The sequence below is a fragment of the Crassostrea angulata genome, chromosome 2 (assembly GCF_025612915.1).
Source record: "Crassostrea angulata isolate pt1a10 chromosome 2, ASM2561291v2, whole genome shotgun sequence".
Lineage (NCBI taxonomy): Eukaryota > Metazoa > Mollusca > Bivalvia > Ostreida > Ostreidae > Magallana > Magallana angulata.
This window is the reverse complement of record NC_069112.1, coordinates 56,186,817-56,207,387: the sequence shown is the minus strand read 5'-3', so window position 1 is coordinate 56,207,387 and position 20,571 is coordinate 56,186,817. Positions and strand designations below refer to the sequence as shown.

At 33.1% G+C, this 20,571-nt stretch overlaps 1 pseudogene; it reads right to left on the bottom strand.

Moving 5' to 3' along the window:
* Positions 1-5,588: 5,588 nt before the first annotated feature.
* Positions 5,589-12,700, bottom strand: LOC128174530 (uncharacterized; annotated as a pseudogene).
* Positions 12,701-20,571: the final 7,871 nt, after the last annotated feature.

Sequence of the window (20,571 nt, the reverse complement as noted above, 5' to 3'; positions counted from 1 at the left end):
GAAGTCTGTAAAGTGGGAAGTGGCTACTGATTCTTTGGAATTCCCCAACATCAGCGAAGATGACATACGAAATCTGACCTGTGGAGTTTATCAACTGAAGTTGTGTCCAAGTTATATTCAGGAGTATTTGGAGGGGGATGTGGATATCTTGGTTCACAGTGAGTTCCATGGGCTTATCAGGGTCAAGCTACAGAGTCGTCATGTTTCTTCCCGACAGTATCTGCTCTGGATCCAGTTTTCCGAGTCTGATATCACTGCATGGTATTGCAGATGTCGAGCGGGTGCCCGTGTTGTGGGAGTATGTTCCCATGTCGCCGCCGTTATCTGGTTTCTCGCTGTTGGGAGACACAACAGGGAGGCTATTTCGTCTATTCAAGACTGGTCCGAGTTTGTCACTGATGCAGCTGTCATTGACGAATCTGAGGACAGTGATGACAGTGAGGTAGAGGAGTAACTGAGTTCATTTTTCTTCTTCTATTGATTAATCAGACTCTGTTGGTATCCTGAAAATATGAACATTTTTGATTTATAATATGAAATATTCATTTATCTGATTCATTTAAACACAATACAGATCTGGTTGCATTATTATCACACAAATGTTTTGTAATCAACAATTTGTCAATTGTAACATATTATGACTTAAGCGAGAATTATATCATAATTTTTTTTTACATATATACTAGTAGAAAATTCTAATACAGTGTCAAAAGATATTTTTGTGTATTAATTTAAATAAGATGTTTATTGTTGTCGATAAGTATATACAATCTATCTAAATCATGATGGAAGCACACTACCTAGTTTTTATTATGCAACTTTCTTGTCAATTACAAAATCTTCACTGCAGATAAATTGTACCCTGATTACTGGTATATATATATATATATGTTTGTATAACTTGAAAACATTGTTTGCACTAGATAGGGGTATCTCCTCTGTATAGACTAATGTCAGTGCATTTTGCATGATGTGTTCTGTTATCATGTTCGTTTAATATTGAATCATTTTGTCATCTCATTTTTAAACTAATTGACAATGTGCCATAACAAAGAATCATTTACTTTATGATTACTATATTTGTTACCCATTATTTGCTATTTTAATTTCTGTGTTAAATATGTTACATGTAATTATTCTTTTATATATTTTTGAAATATATGAGTCATTGTTTGGGTTGAAAATGGTAGTTACATATATGCTATGTAGTCACTAGAGCTTAAAATATGTTACAAATAGAGTATAGTTATTGCTGTCGTTGTTTTTTTTTAATACATGTAGCTCTTCTTTGTTTTGCATTCAAGTTGGATTTAATGTATATCCTTGTACATTCTTGGAATTGGGTAAATGTGTGAGTGTCTCAGATCAGCTGATGAAAAAATGCATGATATGTGTTAATAAATAATACTTTAAATAGCAATTAAACAATAATAAACCAATCTATAGTGAAGTGAACTTTTTCCCGCAATGAAATGGAAACGCTGCCAACACACCATACCATGCGGCTATGCAGCGTGTTGTACATTACATGTGACTCGATCGTTGATCTAACTCTTTTTATAAAAACAATTCAAATATTTCTTATTTTATATTTCCTTACGTTACAGAGAGAATATCGAGATGTTTTATAACACTTACTTTACAAATGCGTCGATAAAATCCTTTGCATTTGTCGCTGTACAATCCTGTTTGTCACCGTGCGAAATCGTGTCACAATGGCCGACTTTACGGAAACTAAGGTGTGCCATTCGGGTAAAAAAAATTCAATTCCGTTTCTTTCTCGATTAAATTCTGATAATGAACTTATCTTTAACTTCAATCTAATGACAAATACATTCAATTTCATAGATAACAATATAGTTAATATGTAATTTACTTGAAGGCTCTTTTAAAGACGTAACGTCATGCTTGACGCTATAAAAAGCACGCGTTTTTCGCTATTATAGTGTCTTCAAATAAACATCAGAAATATAATTTCTGAATCCTTAAACACAAAAAAAAAGTTACATAACGAATGAAAAAATGTTTTAGAATATTATTAATACAATTTGAATTGCTTTTGACGTTAGGCCGATTTTGGCTAAACATGGATTTAGTCCTTTGATCAATTTTAAGCCATCGTGTCTTTTGAAAGTATGCAGCATTCGTTCAATATCATTTGATAAAAAGGATAAAAACAATTTTTTTCATAAAAAAAAAAACCCCATTAAAAATTAAGAAAATACAATTCAAGTTTGTTTATAAAATATTCGTTGTAAATTTATCCATGGTAAGGATCCAAAGACTAGTATTATTTAAGCTGCCCTTAATCATAACGTGAATATCATTCTCTTTCAATAAATTTTGCATTGTCGTCCTTAGAACAGTTTGTGTTATTTTCTGTTTCTAAGTCCGGATATAGTTTTCGTAATTAGTCTTTACACTTGGATATATTGCTTTCGTTATAACATTTAGAGGCACTTTTTCAATGCTTAAATGCATTTGTTTGTTTACTGTTATCCCTTTCCTGTATAGTTTTTATTTGTCAAAACAGTTATTTGGCAGTATGTTGATTTTTCTATCAACCTAGCTGTGTTGCTGCAACAATCGATCAATTTCAAATCATTGCCAATTATGACCAAAATGATTTTGGATACCTTTTAAATTTCATTAAGCAAAGAATCAATTTCTGGCAGCCTTATGTACTGTATTTAATGATACATGTATTTTATATTTGTATTGAAATATCGTTTGGGCAGTAACATCAAGGTTTCCGACATTCGTTCATATATTTATTAACTTGCTTATTGCTTTTTTTATCTTTTGTGTATTACTGTGATGTCATTAATATTCAAGGGTATAAAATTTCGTTGATAAAGTGAAAATCACAGTTTCAAAAATACGTAAATTTGTGGCCAATGACCCTATCAATACAAATGTTAATAGAAATTGCATTTCAATGAACATTTAATTTCGTGGATCAGCTTCACAACGAAATCCACGAAAATTTGTATTTAACGAATATTAATGAAACCACAGTATATTATTCGTAATTTCTTTAACATACATTTCTAATAATGCTTTTTTTCATGTAATTTGTAAAATGATGGCAAGACAGGCCGTTCCAAATTCTTCACACAGGAAAACACTTCGCATTTTTATTACAAAAATCAATGATTTAGTCTGCCCTCCTTAGAATCTTCACACACAATATATGTATATCTGTATGCAGTTAGCATTATAGAATTTATATATGTCACTTTACTTGTATTTTCTTTTTGTATTGTAACACAATTTCCTCTGACGTCATTTGAACATTGTATATTTTTTCTGAGCCTCAGATACCATCTTTAGTATGACCATGGTGAATAAACTGAACTTGAATTTGAACTACACCTAAAAACCTATTTTTCTTTTGCACTTTTATATTATTACAAAGGCTAGGCATATCGGATTCAAATTTGTTACACCGATTTTTCACTATTTGAATGTGCTTTGCTGTAACATAAACATGCTTTTATAAAACAATGTCAACATTTTTGACTAAGTACAGAACATACAACATTTTTTTTATAATCATAACTTACAAAAATAGTTTAAAACTTGGCTTCTTTCGTCAAACTTTATATTCCTGAAGTGATAGTTTCAGCATTAAAATAAAAATGAAATGCATTTTTAATTATTTTATGTACACATTTTATCAATATCATATCAGTTATTTCATTTTTTACTGTTGAAATGTACATTCATTCAATATAATAATAATTTTATTATTTCAAAGACAATAATGAGTGTAAACATTCATATCTTTTTCATTTTCTATTTATTGATGTTGCATTTATTCAGAATAAGTTTTTTTATAACCGTGTTAAATCTGCTCTATAGATACGACATCCAATGATACAGTCAAATTACCAATATATTAATCAAATAATCAAATTGAGTACCTGAAGAATGCAACCGCATCTTTTCTTCCCAAACATCATATCATATTCTTGAACTTCGATAAATAAAGTTTAGTCATAGAAAAATAAATTGATCAATGCAATCAAAAGCCTTTTCCATGTTCTTATGAGTTTCTAGTCATAAAACCACTTTTCACATTTAATCTAAACGAATTATTTCGATGTAAAACGTAAGGTAGTTACATGTACAGCTGTTAAATTAACTACATTATAAAAGGCATTTTAGAATGCACTTTTTGCATTGATGTTCAAAAATATATCAGATTAAAACTGTATTGAATAAAGATATTGATTATAAAATATACAAATAATTATAAAACACAAAAAAGAACCAAAAAAAAAAGACATGATGGTTACTCTGCGCAATTGATGTGATATTTTGACAACAAATCTGAATGAACTCCCGAACTTTGTTGTTCATTGTGCAATTGCAATTCAGAATAGCTAACATTTTTTCAAAAATTATCTTGTTGATGTCCCATCGATCTAAGTAAAAACAATCATGTTAAAAGGTCTCAAGAACTTTGACTGTGCCCTGTACATTTTTTTTCAAAGTGCATTGATATCGATCATTTTTACGCGCTTAGAAAAATAATATAAAGTTGTCATTTTATAAAAAGAATCAAGTTTATGAACTTACTCCCAGGTTAAACGCACTTTGAAAAAAAAATTCAAATGTGTGAATTTTTAAAGCTGACATGAATTTATAAATATGCAATATTTCCCTTTTCTCTCCGACTACCGTCATATAAGTTGTCGATTTCTATTCTGCTCATCGCTACACACCCCTAAATAAGGCCGATAGCACTATTCATGCTTCATCGCATTCAGGTATTTCATACATCCGAACACCTTACCTTGGACGAAAAGACTTGTAAAACGCGTTTCGAAAAAAAATATGACAACCACTGCACTGGTAAGATATTTTCAATAAACGACGAAATAAGACAGACTGAAATTCAAGCGCAGATACTTCAAAAATTCCTCGATAACTGTAGACCGTTTTCCTGTGTATGTTATAACATCACACATGCGCAAACCACACACTGTGGCAGATCGAGCAGTGTCAATTCGTTCATGGATTTCAGAAAACGGGGCGTTTTTGTATGAATGGATGGTAACACCGTTACTTTCTTGGAGTTACTATCATTTAGCTACTGTGTTGGATGTAGTGTCGCCGGGGTTTTCAAGAAAATGCAGACGTTATGCACTCTATATGAACGGCACACGAGTTCAATGTGCATGCGAAGTAAGGCAGCACTGTCTGTGCAAAATGATACGGATACCTTGGACATCCTTTCGAAGAATATATATATATTTTGTATTTAATTGTTGTTTTTTTTCTTTATTACTACATTTTACTACAATGTGTAGTTCATGCATTTAGAAGTCCGTGCAACGTGAATGCCTCGATCGGAAAGCAACCTACCGTAACTTTCTCAACCGGCATATATACCCCAGTGTCAGTAGAAGAACGATCGAAACTTATATGGCGACCAAATGCTTTTATGAATTCATGTCAGCTTTAATATAGCATTGAATCATTATTTTTTTTAAGTATACAGTCTCATTACTGCAGCGACGTGTGCATACAAATTGAGTAACGCGCGTTATGGAAATTTGTATGCAAAAAAATATGTGGAATGTAAATATAAAGTTGTAACAAACGTGAAGAAATAGGAAGCACTGACTTATAAGATAAGACCAATCATGGTAAACCAGAGGCATACACCAAATTGTCTACAGCATACTATGACATTCTTTCTATCATAAGTTGTTTACAACCACTTACTTTTTTGAAACCTTTTTTTTAATGAACACATCTTACAGAAAAAATGGATGAAAACAATAAACTTCTCAGAACCTAATCCCCCCTCCCCCCATTCCTTAGAATCAAAGTGTTCTTCTTCAAAGAATTTCTTTACAAATCTGCTTGAACCAGACAGCACTCTTCATAGTTATCTTCATATTCTGAATTCTCATCTGTAAATCATTCACAAAAGGGTGAATAAAAATTTATTAAGAAAAATATATACATAATAATACCCATTATTCAGAAACGACAGAAGAAAAAAAACTAGAGCAAAATAAAACAAAAAAAATTGTGGAATCTGTGTTTAAAACTTGAAATTATTAAAAAATTGTTGCATTATGAATAATATTGATAAAGAATACAAGGTGTGTTTATTTTTTTTTTACAATCGACCGTTGCGAAATTTAGATCTACATGTAACGTGATTAAAACAAATGTTAAACGAGGTATTTCTTTTGAACGATTTTATCATATTTCTTTGAATAAGGGTAGCAAACTATATATTTTTCTGGTGCTCGAAATATAAGTACTGATGTTGATGAAGGCCGACATCCTGTTAAAGGAGACTGATACACGTACGTCTTCACTATGTTCATTTTAATCGGCGCCATCAACGTTTAGGTATAAACATATCACTAATGTATAACTTGTTTAAGTTATCTGTGTCTTAATTTGTGCATGGATAATGTAATTGAACACACTAGAAATAGATTGTTGTATTGGATTTCATTTTCATCGAAAACAAACGACGATGTCCTGAAAGACGATGATTGTACCGAATAAAGTATTTATACTTGACTTTTATACTTATTTATTATTTATTTTGTGTATTGTCAATGTAAATAAATAACTGTAACAATAGTTTCGGCATTAAATGTAAAAATAGCACACTACATGCATCTAAATAGTCAGTGATATCCAATGTTGGCATCATACATAAAACCTCGAATATAAACTTAAAAATCTTACCGGTAAGAAGGTCCTGTGTTGATATATACTTGTAGAGACATACCGAGTAGTTGACGTCTGATCCTACCCAGAGAAGGTCTGCGTTGACATCATAACACAGACAACTAGGCGATACTATACCTGATGGTTTAATTAGCAGATTGGATAGGAAGTTTCCGTCTTTATCAAGAATCTGTATTGCGTGGGTTAACTCATCACATACCAAGATATGTGACAGAGTGTCAGTGCAGATTCCAAGTGGAGATAGTTTTGATTCAGGGGGGTGTCCTTTGTACGAAAAACGATGTCTTCCTTCACGGTCTGTTACCACAACAGCACCTGTGGAGTCAGACACCACGACATCCCCGTTAATGTTTTCTGTTATATAACGTGGTGTACTGTAGATATCGCTTCCGATTTCGTTGTGTTGTATTTCCTGTATTTCTTCCCCGAGGTTGTTGTACCGAATAACCTTGCCTTGTATTCTGTCTAATTTCTTCATACCGACCAAAACGTCATCAGTTATTTGAGAACAGTAAAGACACCATGGTCTCCATGCAGAATCGGTTTCCTGCATACATTTGATAAAAGTTGTTTTTGTTTTCTGTTTATATTTTGACAGTTTGACAATGTTATAGTCCTTCTCGATATAAAACAATTCTTCCCGAGATAGGTTCATTGAGTGTGATCCAGTACTGGCATCACTGCGTAAACCGTCAATATGGTGTATAGTTTCACCTGATGTTCTTGTAATGATGAAGTTTTTTCCTTCATTGATTAAAAGGCAGTCGCATATGCCGTATGATAAATGGGAACAGCGTTTAAAGTCATTCACTGTGAAATAATTCTGTACTGCTGGTGCAAATACCTGCATTTTCGAACAAGTTCCATCGACAAGGTCCTGCTGCGTCTGTCTTACAGCATCGCAATATTTATTTTGATCTATGACACAATCATAAAATTAAAGTCAAATTTAATATTGTAGAAGCCCTCCCTTAACACGTGTTTATTTAAACTATAATCCTATACATGTATAAAACCTTACATGTAACAAAAGTTCGTGTCAATATCTTAAATATATATAATGCAACCAGCTCAATACATTTTGTTGGCAATTTAGCAAATACCAATATTTGTAAGTTTATCTTTCCAATGCTATATACCATTATTCCTCATGGTTTTTTAATAAGGAACGTAGTCTAATGAAAACTCATTATTAGCAATGATAGGTAATTGTATGTTGGTACCAGTTTCTTGTACTGATGTAAATGCATATATCTTGCCATCAATAATTTAATCATTTCAGTGTATTTACGTCCTCGAACAACGCACAAATAAAAAAAATGAATCTTAAATTAGAGTTGTGTTATCTTACCTGACACTACATCTTCACTCCTTAAATACTTGTAGATAGCTACTGTATTGTTGTACTCTGAGCCGACCCAAAGAAGATACGTATTTTTATCAAGGAAAACAGAACATGGTTTGGAGACACACTGTAGGTTAATAAATAGATATGACAAAAACTGACCGTCTTTATCTATAACATGTACTGTTTTTGTGTAATAGTCGGATACTAAGATGTTTGACAGTGCGTCAGTGGACACTCCTAGTGGATCTAATGCTGTTCCTTGCGGATATCCTTTGTAAGCGAAACGAAATTTTCCTGCACTATCCGTGACCACTACAGCGCCAGAGTAATCAGATACCAGCATATCTTCATTGTTGTTCTCTGTTATATAGCGAGGATATTTGAAGATGTCCAGTCCTTTTTCGTTGCATTGTATTGTTTGCGCCATTTTGCCAGTTTTTTTTATACCGAATTATTTTTCCTCTTCTTAAATTCATGTTTGCCATGCCGACCAAGATTTCACTCGTGAATAAGGAATAATGTATACATTGAGGTCTCCATTCATTTGAATCCGTATTCTGAATAAATATGGTACTTTTTTCCAAATCCTTTGACAATTTGAGTATAGTATCATCCTTTGCTATGTAAATTAGTTCACCATCACTGTTTAGCGTGTGCAATCCATACGACCCATCATATGCACCATCGCGATAATCTTTGATTTGATCTTTGATTTGATGTAATGTTTCACAAGTTCGTTGACCAATACAATGTCATGATCATCACTCACCCATATCATACATGTACCTGATGCGCATAAAGATACACTTTTGCTACACCGAACATCAGTAATTGACAAGTATTTGTGTAGGATTGGGCTATACGGTGATGACGATAGATTATTCTTTCTTACTTTTCTTTCTTTAGTGTCTGTTGTTTGAATAGCTTCTATTGGATTTGCTAAATCACCAGAGATTGATTCCGGATCTACAATAAATGTAAAACGAATGTTTAGAACAGAACTGGGCTATAAACACGTTGACTCTCACCGTACGTTAAATTTACAAGTTTTTTCTTGTCTACTTATTAGGTAATTATTATGATAGATGATATGTTATGTATTCCATAAAAAGTTCATGTTTAGTACTAGCAATTTCTGTTAAGGAACACAAATAAATGTACAATCATTCCAAGGGATGACTCTAACTCAACAATAGTGAGCTAATAAGTTTTTAAAAAAGATCTTGGACTGAATGAAACATAAAGTATGGAAAAGGAAAGACCAACGTTATTTACAACGAGAATAAGCTAATTCGTCTTGGTAAAAAAAATATATTCTATGATTTCTCACCAAATTCAACACTGCGTTTGATAAAATAAAACCAATATGCATCTTTAGATGAATAATTTTTAAAGGAAGGATGTGAAACATCATTTGGATTGACGAACATGTGTTTTGCACATGTGTGTAGCAAACGTAATTCAAAGAAAAAACAGAGGAAGAGAATGGTAGGAAAGAACATTAATAATGTTGACAAAACATTACTTAGAATTGTTAGAAAGCCTTTATTTACATTGTATTTCCATGCATGGCAAAAAGTTTTTAACTTATGAAGTGTGATGAAAGAACAAAATGTCTTCCTTAAAAAACAAAAATACAAATGAATGCGTCATAAATAGTTATAAGTTTACTTAGTCTTACAAATATCAAATCATAGAAATAGTTAGCTTTAAATGTTGACCTTCGAATTAAGCATTGACAAAGCATTAATCCTATGGAATATACAATTGTAATGGATTTTTTAACCTCATCGCTACATATTAGATTATTCTTTTTTTTCAGCATTCGAACACTTACTTAACATCGAATCCTGTCTGAATATATACTTGTAAACACCCAGTGTTTGTTGATTATCGTCAATACCAGCGTAAAGACGGTTATTGAGGACGTCATAACTCAGACAGTATGCCCTTTCCATCCCTGAAAGTTGAAAATGCGATAAAAAGTGTCCATTTTTATCTATGACATGCACGGAGTTAGAGTATGGAGCGCATATAAGAATGTTCGATTGGCCGTCGCAACATACTCCATGACACCATGTGTAAGAACATGAGCGATGACTTGTATATGAAAAACGATAATTTCCTTCCCTGTCAGTAGCCACTACAATATTAAGGCCCGAGTCAGACACCACGATATCCCCATTACCGTTTTCTGTTATATATGCAGGTTTACGATAAAGCGGTTTTCTACTGTTGTTGTGCTGTATGTTTTTCGTCTTATCTCCATCCCGGTTGTAATGCAAAATAATTCCTGTTATTGGGTTTTCTGTTGTCACTCCGACAAGAAGGTTTCCAGTGAAAGGGGAACAATACACACTTAAAGGTCTTAATGCAGTGTTAGATAACGTTATGAATTTAGTTTTTGTCTTCATAACTGTCGACAGTCTCATGATGTTATGTTCTTTATTTATATAAATCAATTCACCATCACTGGTGACTGTGTGTATTCCGGAACCTCGTTCACTGAATAAATCTTTAATATGGTATATTGATTCACCTTTAGTGTTTATCAATACGAGATTTTTATGATCACTGATCCATATTTTATCTGCCGAAACAAGTGACAAATGGGAACAACACCCGATGTCTTCCACTCTAATTGCATTCAGTAGCAATGGACCCGGTGTCTCTAAATAGAGTAGTTCATTTACAAAGCAATGTTCTTCCCCCGTTTGTACTGTTGAGTGTACAGCAGATTTTCTTACAACAGCACTCAGTGAGGGTTCAGCTAAAAAATAAACATAATAAGTTACAAACTTATATGTTAATTTTGTTTGAAAAAATGCAATACCATGCAAATTTATTTTACCTAGTCGTTTATGGTTTTATATATAACATACTTATTCTAATGATCTATGGCACACGTTTGTGCAAAATTGAATTAACGGATTGAATTGTAATTAGGAAATTCATCAGAGATTAACAATAGTAACATAAAAGAATGAAATGTGCCATACCGTAGGTGTTAACATATTGGGTTATGTACTTATAACCAAGCACTGTGTTTAAACTTGATGATCCAACCCAGAGAAGATGTGTGTTTACATCGATGGTTAGGCTGCTCGGTGACAGTATACCTGGTGGTCGCATTAGAAGATATTTTAGAAAATGACCGTCTTTATCAATCATATGTACTGAGCTACTGTAACTATCACACACTAGTATGTGCGAAAGTGAATCAGTACAAATTCCTTGAACCACCCCAAAATTGAATGGCCCTCCATGGTAAGAGAAGCGATGTCGACCTCCAATGTCTGTAACTACAACTGTACTTCCATCTGAAATAGCAACATCCCCATTGTTGTTCTCTGCTATATGGGAAGGATGGGTAAAAAGAGGGTATCCTGATTCGTTATACTGAATTGTTTGCTTCAGACGGCCTAATTCATCGTAACGGTTTATCCAGGTTTTGTTATCCAAATCACCATATCCTATGAACCCTACAAGTAGATCTCCAGCGAAGGGGGCGAAATACACACAACATGGTCCCTTGTTATTGTATGGTGTGTTAATTAATGTCGTGATTTTTTCCATATCGTGTGACAGTTTAACGATGTTATGATCGTTATTTATAAAAACCAAATCCTTTTCATTGGTTACTGTGAAATATGCAGCAGGGTTATACAAAGAAAAATCATTAACTGGTCCCTCTTGGTGAAAAAGTGTGTCGCCGTTTGTGTCTTTCAAATAAAACTTGTTTTTACATCCAATCCATATCTTATCTGATGTCACAAAAGCCATGTGGGAACAGGAGTCAACATCTGTCCCCATGAAAGACTTTTGAAACACAGGTGCAGGCATCAACTTGATTTCAATTTCTGTAGGTCGTTTTCGTCCCTCTGTGACCTTTATATCGCTCAATAACATCGTCACGCCCTTTGCGTTCAGTCTTTCGGTTACACTTAGCTTGGCATGTTTTGCACATCCGTACCGTTCTTTTAATGTTCCAAAGGCAGATTTTGATAAGAGGAATTTTACAGGATCTGTTGCTGACTGTTCAAATGAATGTTCAGTACACACCAAACTAGAAATATGTCTGTGTCTTTTCAGATTGTGTACAAAACACTTGTGTATGAGTTCAACGTCACATAAAACTTTATCAACGATATCCTTAAGCCGTGCGGCATTCAAAATAAGACTTGCATTACCTTTCCATATTTCTTTTTGGCAGGTTTTCACATCAGTTTTGATGCCGGTCATCAAAACACTTTCGTATAAGTGGATCTTGCCCCTCACGACGTGAATAGCTTTTCTGAGTCGCTGATGGTGTGAATCATGTAAGGATTTAATATCTAATTTATTGTGTCCGGTATGTTCATCGCAAGAGGAACACATGGGCAATTCACAAGTTTCACAATACTTATCATAAACATTATCAGTATGTATAGCACAGTTTTCTTGAATTGGAGGGGTCATTTTCCTGCGGAATATCATCACATCATGGTCCATTGTATTTAGTTCAATCACATGCTCCTCTTTACAGCTGGAACATAAATCACATCTGCATGAAGTACAGATGAATTTCGTGTCCCCCTGGCAGTTCGAACACTGCCGTGTTGCATAAGGACTTGGGGTAGCCATGCTGTGGTGAAATGTGTATATATATGGAATCACATAACCTTCAAATGAAATAATAGATTAAAGTGGCATAATGACTTATAAGATGATGTTTTGCTTTCTATTATGGCAACAAAAAGAAAAATAATAAATTTAAGCATGTGTCTTTTCTACTAAATTTGCATAAATATATACTCATTTTATTAGTTTAAATTAAGATCAACATATGGGTTAAAAAAAAACTCAGAAGACCCAATTTATTTAAAAACATATGGACTAGTAAAAGACCCTTAAAAGATACAGAGTAAGAATAAAGTATAAAATAAAACGACTTATGGAGAATGCTAAACCGTTAGCAAAATACGTACTTATCTTTTCTAATCTTTTAAAAGTCGCTTTTGTTTTATAATATAATTTAATCTATATCTTTTCAAGGCATATCACGTTTTTTAAAAATCGACCTGAACAAACTAAAGTTTCTCGCATAGTATGGTGTAAATTCTGTTTAAACGTAAAATTCATATCATACAGTTTAATTTTTCTTTCATAGTGCAACAAATTTGTCCTAAAACATTGCTCTTAAATAATGTCAAAGTGCACATTCTTATTGCAATGTATCAAATATTTATTTAAATGATGAATAACAATATGGTAAAAACTATTCTTATTTAGTATTGACTGTTATTTTGTTTTGTATTGTGTTTTTTAAATCAAACCCTGTCACTCGATCATTAAAAATAACACAAAGTATTTAAGTGCTTTGATAGAAACAAAAAACACAGATAAGTTGTCTTTCTATAATTGTCGCATGGTTCCACTATAATGTCTGAAAAGGTTCAGTTAAATACCCGTGGTAAACCATTGATGCACGCACAGGTCTTTATTTAAATGAGAACTCCGAAAGGTCAATTGATTTATCATCATATTTAGCCGGTAACAAACCTTACGTCTGTTAAGTGGTTATCATTCATCTTTTAAAAAGCTGTAAACTAATGGAACTCGTTGTACTTTTATAGGATTGTTTTCGATCAAATTGAAGACTTTAAGACAATGACAAATGTTTCATTATTGCATTTATTTGAAAAAAAAGAACGTATACATATATTGATAATAAGGTGAACATGTCGATGATGTTAAAGGTGACAGAGTTTCAAAAATGAAAAAAACAATTTTTAGAAATCATTTATGTACGTTTTGATGTGTTCAAAACTGTAGTTATTAACACTCCAGATTGTCGGTATATTTTTACAGACAACCTTATTTATATGGTTCATCAGGAGATGTTTCTCATTAATGTAAAAGCTGACGGGAACCTAGTGCAGATGAAATGAAAATGATATGGTACTTTAATATGTTTAATTTATCTTTTTAATTCAATTGATTTGTCTTGATTATTCATAGGTCAAAATGATCTACTCTTTTGACTTTATTGGTGGTGCTTCATAGACACAAGTCTTTAGATTTATGTTAAATGGCAGTATCTATTCTAACAACAGGCAAAATCATTGTAATAATGTAGAAAAGAAACCAACAGATACAATTAGTTAGTTCAACTGATGGACTTAAAGTTAAGAATCTTACCTTCTCAGGCACACGAGACATGGATTACATAGCGCACTTCCAAAAAAAAAAGCAGAAAACAACAGCGTCCTCTATTAGTATTCGTCTATATAATACCCTGTCCGAAATTATTTAACAAAAACGAACACAACATCAGTGCGTTGCTACACTGATGTATCATCGTGATTAAAATTTTAAAGTTCCAGTATATTGAATGCATGCAAATGACATAATAATCGCCATCGATAAGAAAAAGACATAACAATGACAGAGTTTTAACAGAACGAGATGTTTAGATACTAGTAGTAATAAAGGATGAGTCTATACCTAAGTAAATAAACCCTAGATTTAAAAGCTCTATACATATATTTGTTTTTAATAGAACATCAATAATGGGCACAGTCTGGTGCAGTTAAATTTAATTACGTGTATATAGAATAGTTGTTTGATTTGAACATATATTATTCTGGGATGGTTATAACTAAAGGTATAAGTCAAAAATGCTGAAAACTAAGAACGCTCTTTCCTAAAAGGTCCATGACAAAAAGCAAAAAAAGATGTTCGCCTTTGTTTTAGTTTTCTTTCCTTGAAGAATAAAAGAATGAAATAACATCCTGTATAATGCATTGAACATGTTATGAATTCTTGAACATATAAAATGTTACCTGATTTGACGGTTTTTTTTTTACTTTTCAATCTCAATAATTTACATTTTAACAACTGTTTTAAAAACAATAATGATCATGTATTACTGTTGTGTTATTTATCTTGATAATTTTTTTAAAAAGTGTCAAGAGTACATAAAGAAGCTTTCAAGTGGGGTTCTAATGGACAATTTTGGTGAAAGCAATCGGGGTTTTTTTCTTGAAATCATTCAAATTGAATCTTGTGTAATACAAAAGCCCTTATTATTGTGTAAATGTATTGGCTGGTTTTGTTTTGACCAGAATTTCCTGAACAAGTTTACCCATTTTTCGTTACACGTTTCCAACCAATATTTTTAAAGAAATATTTACAGTTGCAAAATATTTTTCCTTATAAGAACTTCTAGGATAGCTAAGTGTGAGCTTTTACATGACGTCACAAAAAATCATAGCACGCGCTTATCGCTTATCGGTTGGGTTATCGTAAAAATAAAATTCGGTTATTTTAACAATTCTAAATGGTATGCTTTGTTCACATTAAAATATAAGCTATAAACAGCAAATGAATGCTTAAAAGTTCACCGGGATATGAACTTTGTTAGTACGTAATCAAGTTTTCTGAAAAACTCTACGTGCTTCAAGGGTTCGATCATGTGACCAACCAATTTCATATTCCAGTTAACTTTTTAAATTGCTGTTTATTTCCTATATAATTAGTAAATTTAAATCACCACCCAGACATAAACTTGGTTGGTCAAGTGATCAAATCCTTTGAAACCCTAAGGGCCTCTCAGAAGTTTGATCACGAACCAACCAAATTCATATCATATCATATTCATTAAGTATGATGACCAAATGTTATAACAAAGTCCAAAGAATTCGAGGGTATAACGAAGTGGATGGTTTGTGTCAATATATTTGTTGTATTGGTTTTTTAATGTTGTTTGTGGGGATGCTTGGACAGCGAGGGCAATGTATATAAATGCTTGCTTTCAGCCTCTATTGCTCGACCTTAAAATATAACAAGTTGTATGTCTTTACAATTTTATTAACGAGAAACCGCAACTGAGGTTCTTAGGGCTTGCATGGCTATTTTATACCCCAGAACCGGTTTCCATGACGTTTCCACAACTTGTAAACTTTCTCAGTACCCATGTGATTTAACCGCATGTGGTCATCCTGTAATCACTATTTCATAATCTTAATTAAAAGTTTACCCCTTGCCAAATTTCTAAATTCTTACTGTATAACACCAATATCAGCATTGACCTATAATAATAAACTTTATCGAAATTCAACATTTTTTTCTTCATTCAAACAGTGATAACGTACATAAAATATTTGATGAATCAATTAATAATCCTAGTGCTTGGTGACAATACTTAGATGTAATAAAAAGCTAGATAATATGTTGGTCGTCTTTTAAATACTGACTATCTAGAATACACAGTTTGTAAACAAAGATCAAGAATGTCCTACTACTGACTTATAAGTAAGTTACCTTTTGACCTTGCACACGATATAAGAAATAAGACCTTTTAAAATCAATGAATACTATAAACATACAATCAAATATGAAAATAATATAAAAAATCTATATCATATATATAGTGTTTTGTTGTGCATGTACTAGGGTTTTATACATGGTGCACGAGCCGGAGGCGAGTGCACTATACATGTATGTTTCAAACTCTGACTACTATTTAGGCATAGTACATGCATAACACAACACCATTGTTATTATTATGCCGAGTTTTGTATATTAACAAACTTTGCTATAAGTACTGTGACGTTTGAGTGTTGTCTCATCCCAAACAAAATAATCACTGGAAAAGGTGGCGTTTGTTCTTTCAAATTAATCAATTGATTTCAAATCGATTAATTAATTATTGAATTTACTAAGCTAACCCAGCACTTTACATTATATTTGCTTGAAGACACAGAGCCTGGCAACATTCAGGAATTATGAAATAGAACTTTACAATAAATAGTATGATAGATATTTATTACTCTGCTATTACAAACAATTGGTGGATGTTGGCTGCATAATGATTTTTTGGGGTAACTGGGAAGCCGATCAGTGTGCCAGTTTAACTACCCATGTAGGGACACACTGTGGTTCCGAGTATGAAACATCAGTGCCCGAACCTGAACGATCCCCAGCGTTCTAAGGAGGGTAGTGAGTCCTGCCCTTCTCACCCTGTCTCCTGCAGTGCTACCTGGTTTAGAACTTTGCGTGAGAACGGCTACTTTATCAACCAATTATTACACCATTATTAGTGCACCAGCCTGTAGCATCCCCTCACTGGAGTGAGGTGGATGTGGCTCCACCTATACCCAGTGTAGGCCCGCTATACAAAAAAACCAATTTTACATTGTGACAACATGGCACAGTTAACTGTCATAACTTTGCCTTTTATAAATCATATTGAATGATTTAATTTATAACTAGCCCCTAGATTTGAAAGCAAGTGGGGGGAGACACTCAGGTTTTGGAGCAGAAAGTGTCAACACATACCACTATGGACTCCACAGTCCCGCCACAGACATTGGGACAATGTCCCCCACAAAACCCTTTATATAAATTAATATTATATATGTAAAACTAATACATATAAAAATTGTTGGAGACTTGAAAATATTTATATTTACCTTAGATTGTACATAAAATTGAAAGAGCATGAAACAAAGGCCAATACCAAGTATGGCCGCACATTATGCTTTTAAGTAAAATAAAATTTTGGGCCAAAGCATTGGTCCTATCATGGGAACAAAACAAGCATCAGAACTTTCTGAATACTAACATAAAAAATGTACATATGTAAATGCAAATGGGATTGGAGACGGAAAAAGTTGCTTTTCAGGAAACCACTGGATACTGGTTCCTTTGTCCATGAATGAAATATTGTAGAGCGCATTTAATATTCGTCAGATGTATGTTGTTACCAGTGTTCGACAGGTTTGTACCATCTGATCGAAACAACTCAAGATCGGTTGTCTTGATGTTGTGGCATGGCCAATGTAACAACCCCCCCCCCCCCCAACTGGTCTGCCATGAAATTTTTCATGCCCTTGTTAATTCTGACTCGCTTTTTGTTGATTTTGTTTCCCATACGCAAAGGGACAGACCAGATGGGGGTTGTCTTTGGCCATTAAGCATTCAATCGATACAATGAACATTGTGCATTTTCAGAAAACAATTTAGATGTCATTTTATCGCTCAATAACATCGTCACGCCCTTTGCGTTCAGTCTTTCGGTTACACTTAGCTTGGCATGTTTTGCACATCCGTACCGTTCTTTTAATGTTCCAAAGGCAGATTTTGATAAGAGGAATTTTACAGGATCTGTTGCTGACTGTTCAAATGAATGTTCAGTACACACCAAACTAGAAATATGTCTGTGTCTTTTCAGATTGTGTACAAAACACTTGTGTATGAGTTCAACGTCACATAAAACTTTATCAACGATATCCTTAAGCCGTGCGGCATTCAAAATTCAAAATTACAGGTTAAGGTCCCCCCGGTCTCTCTGCTGCTGCAATTTCAGCCCAATAGGGGATTGAGGACCCCACAATCAAGGCTGACAAATCTAAAAAGGCTTTATTTAGTGCTGAGTCCTACTTGTGTATGTGTTGAATGTGTGTATGTAGTGTTGTCAAAAATTCAGTGAAACTATGGGGTTTTTGTAGGGGCTTTTTTCCGAATATACAGAGTGTCTCAAAATTGATACAGACTATTTGATATGAAAACAAATAATCCTTATTATTTAATCAACAAGTTGTTGTACAGTAAAAAATCAACAAGGGATTATGTTCTTTTAAAGAAACGAGAGACGTTTCACCATACCAACAAAACTCGAAATGTTAAGCAGACGAAATCTCATTAAATTTTGTTCTTGTAAATCTGTATCAAGCGTCATTTAAAAAAGCATTTTTGTGATTCTCATGTAGAATTTCTTTCGAAATTGTTTAATCTATTCGTTCAAAAGTTTATCAAAACTTAATGATGTGTTTTTTTTTGAAAGATTAATAATTTTAATTGCTTGATGTCAATCAAATGTTTCTACGTTTTATATATATAAATACCGTCAGTAACATCATTGGCTGCTGTAGCGTAATGGTAACGCGTTGGGCTTCAAGACGTAATGCTTTTAGTGGCAAGAGTTCAAAACCCGCCTTCGGCGCTTACAAAGTATCGTTGTAAACATTTGCCGTGCTCTATTTCGGCATAGTATGCTTACGCTATATAAACCCATTGTATACTATGCGAAAATAGATGAGTATTGAATATATAGCGACAAACTGACAGGAGGCATAATAATATAAGACAGACAACTGTAGCAGGTCAGTGCAGTATAAGTTTTTATGAGTATTTCGCGTTGTGTTTATTTTTGTTTTGAGACCGAATTTGACCTCTACATTAAAGATTAAACTTTACTAAATTATAGATAAGGTATGAAAACGAATTTAATCTCAATATAGATAAACCAGATATAATAAACCAAAACTCAAAGTAAATGAAAACCCAAGATTAACAACCCTTTATAAATTTATTATTACAAAATAAGAACACAAGTCAATAGCAAGTACCTAAAATCCCCAACCCTAAAACCTAACTTTAACAGGGACCTCAAATAGACGGACGAGACAGGGTCTCAGGAGAAAAGTAGCTAGCGATACCAGCTGTCTCCCTCCATCTCTCTCTCTGTCTGGAGAAAAGTAGCTAGCGAAACCAGCCGTCTCCCTCGTCAAATAAGGACTTACACGACTTTTTATACGGAAAGAGATCAAAGACAACTGTCAATAACGCTATTGGTTTACGTATAAAGTGGGCATTACCAAAGTAATAGAATTAAATCACTTCGGGATCGAAATACTAATTATAATAAATAGAAACGAAATCCCGATCTACCACACAACAATTAATGTGTTCAATTATTATGATATAAAGCAACTAACTAATCACCTCATTCAAAAGTTTGATACAATACGCAGAATCAAATATACCGTCCCGTACATTTTAAAGTTAAAACCATATACCGTTGTTGAAAATCTTGCGCTACTTGGTAAATACGGTTAAAATTAATACAGTCTCTCTCTTTTGAAATCATTTAAAAGTGCGTCTCTTTTTTCGCTCAATATTTATACTACCACATATCAGACGAACACATAAAGGAAGTTTAAAGATGATGATGGCTGGATAACATTAATTGCTTCACTAAGTGTTTTGTGGTAAATTGCCACTTCTTTGAATAAGTGATACTCCAAAAAATGCGAGGCTATTATTTCAGTGTTATTATTAAAGCTTACACCAAAGATTTTGAAAGACTTAAAGGAGAAATAGCAAAAACAGATTCCATATAGCTAGAAAAAATATTTTTTTCTTAATTTAGAAAATTATTAATGTAGAGGGCATTATTTTGAATATGATTGTTTCATTTCTTCCGTATTATCCTATTACTAGGTTACACGTTAGATTGCCCACGGGACACACATGAAATCTATTATAAGCTAATGATGTGCAATGATTAATTTTTCTTTGATGCAATTGTAAGCGTCATGCCAATATCTAGATATGGAATCTAAATACGCCAGGTAATATCTTGGTGATAATCTGGAGCAAGACTTCTGAAAAATGTTAATTTACAATGAATACAATACAAGTCTAATTAACAGTTTCGTAGTTTTAAA